Source organism: Musca domestica, unplaced genomic scaffold (assembly GCF_030504385.1).
Source record: "Musca domestica strain aabys unplaced genomic scaffold, Musca_domestica.polishedcontigs.V.1.1 2, whole genome shotgun sequence".
Classification (NCBI taxonomy): Eukaryota; Metazoa; Arthropoda; class Insecta; order Diptera; family Muscidae; genus Musca; species Musca domestica.
In genome coordinates this window covers 9,501,510-9,513,829 of record NW_026712249.1, presented here as the reverse complement: position 1 = coordinate 9,513,829, position 12,320 = coordinate 9,501,510, and positions in this window count along the sequence as shown.

The window sequence follows — 12,320 nt, the reverse complement described above, 5'->3', positions numbered from 1 at the left end:
GCATATGACACCACTGAGAGAGCAGCCTGATTCCCCATCGTCCTTCGGCCTTAAACAAATCTCTTGGCTTGTCATTCAAGTTTATCCGGCAGTGCTTTTGAATGTTATCGTGTCGTGTCTTGTCACGACGATATTGAAAATGATGACACACTTTGCAGCTCGGCCACAATTGTTCCAACGATGCTGGAGGCAGAAGTAATGGCAATGGAAGACAGGCGGAACAAACAAATGGATGGAAGTTAGCGACAAACATACAGACGAACAGCACAAACTAAGGCCTTAAGAGAGTTGTAGAACGAAACTCAATCATTCACTCACCCAGCCAGTCAGTCAGTTAGTCACTCGCTCGATGCCTTGCACTGCAGTCAAAAAGTAACAAACTCCATACCTGAGAGCGACATTACGCCTTTCGCTGGCTGCATCTTCAGAAGATCCTTTGCTACTTCAACGAATGACACAAATTCCAGTCACGATTCACATTCAAAGGGATTAAAGGATTCCCTGCCCATTAACTTGGCAGAACGACCAAAAGAAGCGAGCTGGCAGGCATGCAGTCAGGCTTTGCATGACTACCCATTCCCCCCTCTCCAAGGCTGGCAACCATGGTTGTCAAGGGGTATGGCCCAGGTACACATCTGATTTATAAATGTCATAATGAATCCATGCCTTGCCATTTGGGTCGACATAATGATGGATTTCTTGCCGATGATGTTGATGCTACTGCTGCTACCGCTTTGTTGTAGCAGCTTAAGTCTCTAGTAGCAGCAGAAGCACCTGCACCTTGAGAAGTGAAAGCAGTAAAAGTTACTACCATAATTGGGCAAAATTTACATATCCCAGCCAGTCAATTAATTAATTGACATCATTTTGTCTACAGCGATGAGTGGGAAATGTGTAATTAAAATGAGTTCATGAGGTGGATGGATGGATGGATGGATACATGTTGGCAGGAAGGGGGGAAACAAATGTCAGGATGTCAACAATTAATATTAGTTTGCAGGAAGTGTTGCAATAATATTTATTGCAGGATGTTATTTATAGTCTCTGAAAATAAAGTCATTGAAAAATCAAGGACATTATAGTCCTTAAATAATTAATAATTTTTATAATTAATAATAATTAATTTAATTTTCCTTGAGCAAATATTTTCTCAAAAAAAAAAAAATTCAATTAAAAAATCAAGAACCCTCGAAAATTTTTAAAAAAAAATTGAATATCCTTAAAAAATTCTCTAAAAATATTTTTTTTAAAAATCCATGATACTTTGAAAAATATTTTATAAAAAATTTAAGATTTTTAAAATTGTTATCAATCAAGGACTTAAAAGTGCTTTTAAAAATATTTTCTAAAAAACACAGATCTCGAAAAACAATTTAAAAAATTCAATGTCCTGAAAAAACTCTTTAAAAATGTTTTATATAAAAAAATCAAGGATACTTGAAAAGTGTTTAAAAAATCGAATACCTTTGAAATTTCTATCAATCAAGAACCTAATAGTCCTTAAATAATTCTTAGAAGCATCAATGACTTTATAGTCCTTTGAAAAATACTTTCTAAAAAAACACAGACCTCGAAAAACGATTAAAAAATTTTCCTGTTCCTAAAAAGATTTAAAAATATATATTTTTTTTTAAATCCAGGATAATTTAAAAATTCTTAAAAAAAACTACGATCTCTGAAATTGTTATCTATCAAGGACTTAATAGTCCTCAAATAATTCTTTGAAGCATCAATGACTTTATAGTCCTTTGAAAAATACTTTCTAAAAAAAACACAGACCTCGAAAAACGATTAAAAAATTTTCCTGTTCCTAAAAAGATTTAAAAATATTTTTTTTTTAAATCCAGGATAATTTAAAAATTCTTAAAAAAAACTACGATCTCTGAAATTGTTATCTATCAAGGACTTAATAGTCCTCAAATAATTCTTTGAAGCATCAATGACTTTATAGTCCTTTGAAAAATACTTTCTAAAAAAAAACACAGACCTCGAAAAACGATTAAAAATTTCCATGTTTCTAAAAAGGCTTAAAAAATTTTTATTTTTTTAAATGAAGGATAATTTAAAAATTCTTAAAAAAATCTAAGTTCTTAAATAATTCCTTGAGGTATCAACGACTTTCTAGTCCTTTGAAAAGTACTTTCTAAAAAAACATAGAGCTCGCCACAGCCTTAAAAAATATTTTAAAAAAATCCAGGATATTTGAATTTTTGCAAATCCACTATCAAAGAATTTCCAGGATTTTTTTTTATAAAATCCGGGTTTTTTTTTGAAAATCCAGGATTTTTTATAAAATCCAGTACATTTGAAAATTTTTTAAAAAAATCTAAGATCCTTAAAATCTTTTTTTATTTTTATACTCCAATATCCTTGAAACAAAAATGTATTTAAATCCACGAAATCATTTATAGTCCTTGAAAAATATATTCAAACCCACAATCTGATAATTCTTCAAGAAATACAAGAAATTTAACAAACTAATGCATCTAATCCCAGGAATAAATCTAGGATTTTTCAACACAAATTTTTTATCCTTAAAAACAAACATTTTTTTAGAAAAATTGATATTCTCAATTTTTTTAAATCCCCGGTGCTTAAACAATTATTTGACAAAAATTGAATTTAAAAAAACACGATTCGTTTTTATAATCTCCAGCATAACATGGAGGTCCACATTGAGATTTACCCCCCAAATGACAACAGTCTGAATTTGGTTGCAGTTTTTTCATCTCACTCTGTAATACGCAACATGCAGGGTAGAACTTTGAAATTTTACAGAGATCTTTGGATTACGTTTAGAATTATTGGTAAAGACTTACATAATCTGATGTATGTTCTCTGAAATTATTAAAAAAAAAAATCAGGAAACCCGTCATGGTCCCTCGAAATCCTTAAAACACGATTAATATTACTCTCCCTAATGCTCACATTAATTTAGCTAATAATAATCTAGTTGTGATTCATTCTCCCTTTTTTTTTCTTTCACCTCCAGTCCTAACGCAAATTGTGCGAAGAAAAAGAAAAAAACTGCATGTTTCCGGCCAGGAAAGCTCTTAGCCGTTTACCACGAGTTGTTATCACTGCTCGTCGTCTAACTCAACATTCACTTAAAATTCCCTTTCACACAGGAGTAAATAAATGCGGAAAGTGTGGAGCAAAGCGTTCCCCAGCCCACGGCTGCTGAAGAAGAAGATGAAAAGCGAAGATGTGGGGTAAAAGAGAATTCTTAAACATAAATTTCAGTGTAGCCATAAAATATCCAAAGCTACGCAGAGGTTGAGGAACATTTTATAAAAAAGCACACAGACACAGATACAGACACACACACCCACTAACTCAAAAAAGCTGAGAATGAATGAAAAACTGTTACAAATCCCCATGAGGCTGCTGACAGCAAATCAGTTCAACTTGACTTCGTTCTGGTAGTCGTAGTATGACCAACTTATTTTGTATCTTTTTTAGTCTTATTTTTCCATTTTTTTGAATAGCTAACATTTCCTCTATGTTTCTCTAAAGCTGTCTTTTGTGCGGTGCCTTTAGAGCATGCAGGGATGAAGGTTCGGAATTTTTGGATTCTTAAATCAAATTCTCTTTTAAAAATAAAAAAATCCACGTCCTTAAAAACTATTAAAAAATCAAGGTCCTTAAAATATATTAAAAAAATCCACGTCCTTAAAAAATATTAAAAAAATCCACGACCTTAAAAAAATATTAAAAAATCAAGGTCCTTTAAAAATATTAAAAAATCCACGTCCTTAAAAAATATTGAAAATATGCACGTCCTTAAAAAATATTAAAAAAAATCAAGGTCCTTAAAAATATTAAAAAATTCACGTCCTTAAAAAATATTAAAGAAAACCACGTCGTTAAAAATAATTAAAAAATCCACATCCTTAAAAAATATTAAAAAAATCCACGTCCTTAAAAATTATTAAAAAAATCAGGGTCCTTAAAAAATATTAAACAAATCCACGCCCTTAAAAAATATTAAAAAAATCAAGGTCCTTAAAAAATATTAAAAAAATCACGTCCTTAAGAATATTGAAAAAATCAAGTTTCTTAAAAAATACTAAAAAAATGCACGTCCTTAAAAAATATTAAAAAAATCAAGTTCTTTAAAAAATATTAAAAAAATCAAGTTCTTTAAAAAATATTAAAAAAATCCACGTCCTTAAAAAATATTAAAAAAAATCAAGGTCCTTAAAAAATATTAAAAAAATCCACGTCCTTTAAAAATATTAAACAGAATCCAAGTCCTTAAAAAATATTTAAAAAAAATCCACGTCCTTAAAAAATATTAAAAAAATCAAGTTCTTTAAAAAATATTAAAAAAATCAAGTTCTTTAAAAAATATTTAAAAAATCAAGTTCTTTAAAAAATATTTAAAAAATCTATATCCTTAAAAAAATTAAAGAAAACTACGTCCTTAAAAAATATTAAAAAAATCGAGGTCCTTAAAAAATATTAAAAAAAATTTTGTCCTAAAAAAATATTAAAAAAATCAAGTTCTTTAAAAAATATTAAAAAAATCCACATCCTTAAAAAATATTAAAAAAAATCAAGGTCCTTAAAAAATATTAAAAAAATCCACGTCCTTTAAAAATATTAAAAAGAATCCACGTCCTTAAAAAAATTTTTGTCCTTAAAAAATATTAAAAAAATCAAGGTACTTAAAAATATTTAAAAAAATCCACGTCCTTTAAAAATATTAAAAAAATCCACGTCTTTAAAAAATATTAAAAAAAATCAAGGTCCTTAAAAAATATTTAAAAAAATCCACTTCCTTCAAAATATTAAAATAAATCAAGGTTCTTAAAAAATATTTAAAAAAATCCACGTGCTTAAAAAATATTAAAAAAATCAAGTTCTTTAAAAAATATTAAAAAAATCAAGTTCTTTAAAAAATATTTAAAAAATCAAGTTCTTTAAAAAATATTTAAAAAATCTATATCCTTAAAAAAATTAAAGGAATACTACGTCCTTAAAAAATATTAAAAAATCGAGGTCCTTAAAAAATATTAAAAAAATGTTTGTCCTAAAAAAATATTAAAAAAATCAAGTTCTTTAAAAAATATTAAAAAAATCCACATCCTTAAAAAATATTAAAAAAAATCAAGGTCCTTAAAAAATATTAAAAAAAATCCACGTCCTTTAAAAATATTAAAAAGAATCCACGTCCTTAAAAAAATTTTTGTCCTTAAAAAATATTAAAAAAATCAAGGTACTTAAAAATATTAAAAAAATCCACGTCCTTTAAAAATATTAAAAAAAAAAATCACATCCTCAAAAAATATTTAAAAAAATCAAGGTCCTTCAAAAATATTAACACAATTCAAGATCCTTAAATAATATTATAAAAAATCCACGTCCTTAAAAACATTAAAAAAAATCAAGATCCTTAAAAAATATTAAAAAATCCACGTCCTTAAAAAATATTAAAAAAATCTAGGTCCTTAAAAAATATTAAAAAATCCACGTCCTTAAAAAATATTAAAAAAAATCAAGGTCCTTAAAAATATTTAAAAAAATCAAGGTCCTTAAAATATATTAAAAAATCAAGGTCCTTAAAAATATTAAAAAAATGCACGTCCTTAAAAAATATTAAAAAATTCCACGTCCTTAAAAAATATTAAAAAAATCCACCTCTTTAAAAAATATTTAAAAGTACACATCCTTAAAAAAAAATAAAGAAAACTACGTCGTTAAAAAATATTAAAAGAATTCCACGTCCTTATAGTCCTTTAAAAATATTTACAATTTTAAAAAAATCCACGTACTTATAGTCCTTTAAAAATATTTAAAAAATATTTTAAAAAAATCCACGTACTTATAGTCCTTTAAAAATATTTAAAAAATATTTTAAAAAAATCCACGTACTTATAGTCCTTTAAAAATATTTTAAAAAAATCCACGTACTTATAGTCCTTTAAAAATATTTTAAAAAAATCGACGTACTTATAGTCCTTTAAAAATATTTTAAAAAAATCGACGTACTTATAGCCCTTTAAAAATATTTTAAAAAAATCCACGTACTTATAGTCCTTTAAAAATATTTTAAAAAAATCCACGTACTTATAGTCCTTTAAAAATATTTTAAAAAAATCCACGTACTTATAGTCCTTTAAAAATATTTTAAAAAAATCCACGTACTTATAGTTCTTTAAAAATATTTTAAAAAAATCCACGTACTTATAGTCCTTTAAAAATATTTAAAAAATATTTTAAAAAAATCCACGTACTTATAGTCCTTTAAAAATATTTAAAAAATATTTAAAAAAATCCACGTACTTATAGTCCTTTAAAAATATTTAAAAAATATTTTAAAAAAATCCACGTACTTATAGTCCTTTAAAAATATTTAAAAAATATTTTAAAAAAATCCACGTACTTATAGTCCTTTAAAAATATTTAAAAAATATTTTAAAAAAATCCACGTACTTATAGTCCTTTAAAAATATTTAAAAAATATTTTAAAAAAACCCACGTCCTTATAGTCTTTTAAAAAATATTTAAAAAAATATTTTAAAAAATCCACGTACTTATAGTCCTTTAAAAATATTTAAAAAATATTTTAAAAAAATCCACGTACTTATAGTCCTTTAAAAATATTTAAAAAATATTTTAAAAAAATCCACGTACTTATAGTCCTTTAAAAATATTTAAAAAATATTTTAAAAAAATCCACGTACTTATAGTCCTTTAAAAATATTTAAAAAATATTTAAAAAAAACCCACGTCCTTATAGTCTTTTAAAAAATTTTAAAAAATATTTAAAAAATACACGTCCTTATAGTCTTTTAAAAAATATTTAAAAAACCCACGTCCTTATGGTCCTCTAAAAATATTTAAAAAATCCACGTCCTTATGGTCCTCTAAAAATATTTAAAAAATCCACGTCCTTATGGTCCTCTAAAAATATTTAAAAAATCCACGTCCTTATGGTCCTCTAAAAATATTTAAAAAATCCACGTCCTTATGGTCCTCTAAAAATATTTAAAAAATCCACTTCTTTATAGTCCTTAAGGTATTCTAAAAAATCCCCCTCAAATCCTTATGGGCATCCCTAATAGGCAATGTGTCTTGTCCTTTTTTGTTGCATGTTGTATCAACCAACATTAGCCAGCAGCAACAAACATTGCACAAATCACATACACTCCCTCATCTACATGCACACATACACACACCTACACTCATAGCAACACATATCATTCATTTAAAATCTGCTCCTTTTTCTCTCTCACAAAAAAAGAACATCACCGTGTTAGTGGGAGTGGGAGAGTAGCATTTGGCACATGATGAAAAATGTTCAAGAGCGATAAAAAAGAAAGCCAGAACACCGAGACAGGTTGTGAGGGAGCAGGAGTGAGGTATTGAAGCTGACTGATATCAGGCATGTGGGAGAGAGAAATGCACAGGCAAATTATCCTTTCATGGTTACTCTAGTGAACCGACGACAACCACGACCAACTAAATGGCTGAGCAAGCACCAGTGTGCCGGGTGCAAGAAAGCTCGCAAGTGATGAGTGTGAATGGTTGAACGTGAATTGGTTGACCTAAGGCAACATGCCACTTACCGTGGTTGCAAGAAGTGAGCGATATGCAGTTGTATGTAAGAATGTTTATGTATCTATTTTTTATATAGAATATGAAAAGAAACACACTTAGAAGTCAGTAGTCAGTCCTGCACACGTCAAGTAGATATTGGTCCGCCACATATATAGCTACATGGGAAGGAGAAAATGGGCAAGGAAAGGTTGTATTGCAACAGTGGGAAAGTGGGGTCAAAATATACTCTTAAAAATTCACGATTATAGAATCTTGAAAAATATTTATTTTTTATTTCAAAAATTAAAAAAAAAAACGCCATTGTCCCCCCTTGAAAAAAAAAAAATTTCAAGAATGCCCTCATATACCTGAGTAATTTTTCCCAACACACCATTCTAACCCAAATGACTCTCCATTATTTAGGGGTCTCAATATTTTAAAATTTCTCTTTCAAACTCACCTCCCACTGTCCTGCCTTCTCACTCTTGCTCTCCACTTCATAGCCTCTTCCATTTCAACTTTACCTTGTTGCTTTGAGAGCGACACGAAAGAGTGGTTTTGTGGTGTGACAGATAGTTCAAATGAGTTGACTGGTGACAATGTTGTTTCGTTGATGGGGTTTCGTTTTCTTTGTTTTTTTTTTCCAACGGCCATTGGTCTTCTTGAGGTCTTTCCTCCAGTCATGACACATTAAATGATTGCAGTGGTCAAGAGAAGTCGTTGATGCTTTCTATCTCAGGGTTCTTGCGGCAATGCAGCCAACCAGCAATTGATATGAGGCAATGTGTGTGTGTTTGTGTGGGACTTGTAAAGCAACTACAAAGCGAGGAGATGGTTTTACTTCAAAATAAATGGCAAGTTATTTGATTAGAATTTCTCCAAAGGGAAAAAGAGGCACAATGGAATGCTGAGGTGTGCCTTTTGAGGGACTGGAGATAGATACGAAATAAAATAAGGGAAAAATATTTATCTTTTTTTCTTTGAGGAACCGATCTGTCTTTTCACATATATTGCCTTTAGACCACTATAGTCTACTTCAAACAAGGGCAAACGGCAAATATTTTCACTTCAGATCCCTAATTTAATACATTTTATTCGACAAATTATATTCGTGTTAAATCCATATTGTCTACACATGGCAGAAATTTTGAAGAGTTTCTTTCTTCTGGGTTAAGTTTAAGTCGTATCATAAACGCAGTATTGGTAAACATGTTAATCATACGCTTGTATGGTTATAACTTTCATATATATATACAGAGAACACTTTATAAGGGTCTTCAAAACGAAGAATACCTTACACAGGTCTTCTATATAAAGAAGACCTGCCATAGATCTTCTATACGTAGAAGAGCTGCTATAGCTCTTCTATACGTAGAAGAGCTATTAAAGGACTATAAGGACGTGGATTTTTTAAATATTTTTAAAGGACCATAAGGACGAGGATTTTTTTAATATTTTTAAAGGACCATAAGGACGAGGATTTTTTTAAATATTTTTTAAATGACTATAAGGTCGAGGATTTTTTAATATTTTTAAATGACTATAAGGACGTGGATTTTTTTAAATATTTTTTAAATGACTATAAGGACGAGGATTTTTTAATATTTTTAAATGACAATAAGGACGTGGATTTTTTTAAATATTTTTTAAATGACTATAAGGACGAGGATTTTTTAATATTTTTAAATGACTATAAGGACGTGGATTTTTTTAAATATTTTTTATATGACTATAAAGACGAGGATTTTTTAATATTTTTAAATGACTATAAGGACGTGGATTTTTTTAAATATTTTTTAAATGACTATAAGGACGTGGATTTTTTTAAATATTTTTAAATGACTATAAGGAAGTGTTTTTTTTTTAGTTTTTAAAGGACTATAAGGACCTTGATTTTTTTAATATTTTTAAGGACGTGGATTTTTTTTAAGGACGTGGATTCTTTAAATATTTTTTAAGGACCCTGATTTGTTTAATATTTTCTAAGGACCTTGATTTTTTTAATATATTTTAAGGACCTTGATTTTTTTTTCATATTTTTTAAGGACCTTGTCTTTTTTAATAGTTTTTAAGAACGTGGATTTTGTTAATATTTTTGAAAAATACTTTGATTTTTTTAATATTTTTTAAGGACGTGAATTTTTTTAATATTTTTAATATTTTTTAAAGATTTTTTTTAATATTTTTAAGGATCTTGATTTTTTAATATTTTTTAAGGATTTTTTTAATATTTTAAGGACCTTGATTTTTTTAATATTTTTTAAGAATGTGGATTTTTTAATATTTTCGAGGACTAGATTTTTTAAGTCCACAATAGTCAACTTCCAACAAGGACAAACGGCAAACATTTTCACTTCAGATCACTAATTACAAATTATATTCGTGTAAAATCCATATTGTCTACACATGGCAGAAATTTCGAAGAGTTTCTTTCTTCTGGGTTAAGTTTAAGGCGTATGATAAACGCAGTATTGGTAAACATGTTAATCATACGCTTGTATGGCTCTAACTTTCATAGATATATAACACTTTATAAGGGTCTTCAAAACAAAGAATACCTTACACAGGTCTTCTATATAAAGAAGACCTGCCATAGGTCTTCTATACGTAGAAGAGCTGCTATAGCTCTTCTATACGTAGAAGAGCTGCTATAGCTCTTCTATACGTAGAAGAGCTGCTATAGCTCTTCTATACGTAGAAGAGCTGCTATAGCTTTTTTATACGTAGAAGAGCCGCTATAGCTCTTCTATACGTAGAAGAGCTGCTATAGCTCTTCTATGCGTCGAAGAGCTGCTATTGCTCTTCTATACGTAGAAGAGCTGCTATAGCTCTTCTATACGTAGAAGAGCTGCTATAGCTCTTCTATACGTAGAAGAGCTGCTATTGCTCTTCTATACGTAGAAGAGCTGCTATAGCTCTTCTATACGTCGAAGAGCTGCTATTGCTCTTCTATACGTAGAAGAGCTGCTATAGCTCTTCTATACGTAGAAGAGCTGCTGTAGCTCTTCTATACGTAGAAGAGCTGCTATAGCTCTTCTATACGTAGAAGAGCTGCTATAGCTCTTCTATACGTAGAAGAGCTGCTATAGCTCTTCTATACGTAGAAGAGCTGCTATAGCTCTTCTATACGTAGAAGAGCTGCTATACCTCTTCTATACGTAGAAGAGCTGCTATACCTCTTCTATACGTAGAAGAGCTGCTATAGCTCTTCTATACGTAGAAGAGCTGCTATAGCTCTTCTATACGTAGAAGAGCTGCCATAGCTCTTCTATACGTAGAAGAGCTGCTATAGCTCTTCTATACGTAGAAGAGCTGCTATAGCTCTTCTATACGTAGAAGAGCTGCTATAGCTCTTCTATACGTAGAAGAGCTGCTATAGCTCTTCTATACGTAGAAGAGCTGCTATAGCTCTTCGATACGTAGGAGAGCTGTTATAGCTCTTCTATACGTAGAAGAGCTGCTATAGCTCTTCGATACGTAGAAGAGCTGCTACAACTCTTCTATAGTTCTTGTATACGTTAAAGAACTTATACCGGATGAAGCCACCTTAATATCGATAAAAATCCAGTCTAGCCTAACAAAACTTGTGCTTATCGCTTAAGTCGGCATTTAAGTTTGAAAAGCCTTACCAAAAACGCCAAAAGATAAATATTTATGAAAGTGAATTGAAATAAAAAGGTGCTACACATTCGTATAGCATTTCCTACCCATCCCCTTCCCCGCCCACATATTGGTTACTTCCTTCACAAGACACGTGATAATTTTTACAAAATGTTACAATGTGCGTGAGGTGCCAAATATATTCGACCGAAGTATTCCATTTTCATACTTCATCTAATACAGATAAAAATCTTAAATTCTACTACATTCATCTCAGGTTTCTGGTTGAGATAAATATATAGATATAGCAAGTTGTAAAGAATCGCTGACTTGTTTCGCAAGTTCTGACACATATGAGTATTGAAAATTGTGACCCTTTGGGTGAGGTACCAGAAGGGCTTCGCAAATATACATCATCCTCACAACAGATCTTGTGTTAATAAAAATGTTTGTATGTGTAAAATTTGAAGAGAGTTGCATGTGCCCTATGTGGGGGAGGTCCGATCTCTACCATCTTTATTACAGATTTTGTGTTGATGGGAATCTACATCTAAGTACCAAGTCGGAATGAAATCGGATGTTAATTTCGCGTTTTATGAGCTTCATGGAATTAAAATTGTTCATATTTTTTGGGGGAGGTATCAGGAGGAGTGGTCCAATATATTCCATCTTCACAGCAGATCTTGTGTTTATAGAAGTGTTACAAAATTTGAAGATGATTAGTTCGCATTTTATGAGAGATATAATTGACCCTTTGTGTGGGAGGTACCAGATGGAGTGGTCTGACATATTCCATCTTCATACCAGATTTTGTATTGATAGAAATATTGGGATGACTAAAATTTGAATAGAATCGGACTTTTATTTGATATTTTATAAGAGTTGTGATTAAATCAAATCATAACTCCCCTTTGTGGGGGAGGTACCTGATGGAGTGGTCTGATATATTCCTTATTCACACCAGATCTTGTGTTGATAGAAATATTGCGACGTTCCGAATTTGAGAGGAATCGTATACTCATATCGCGTTTTATGAGCTTCATGAATATTCAAAGTTTTGACCCGTTGTGGGGAAAGTACCATAGGGAGAGAACCGATATATTCCATCTTCATATCAATAACAATATTAGGACGTGTGAAATTTGAAGAGAATCGGACTCTTATTTAACGTTTTA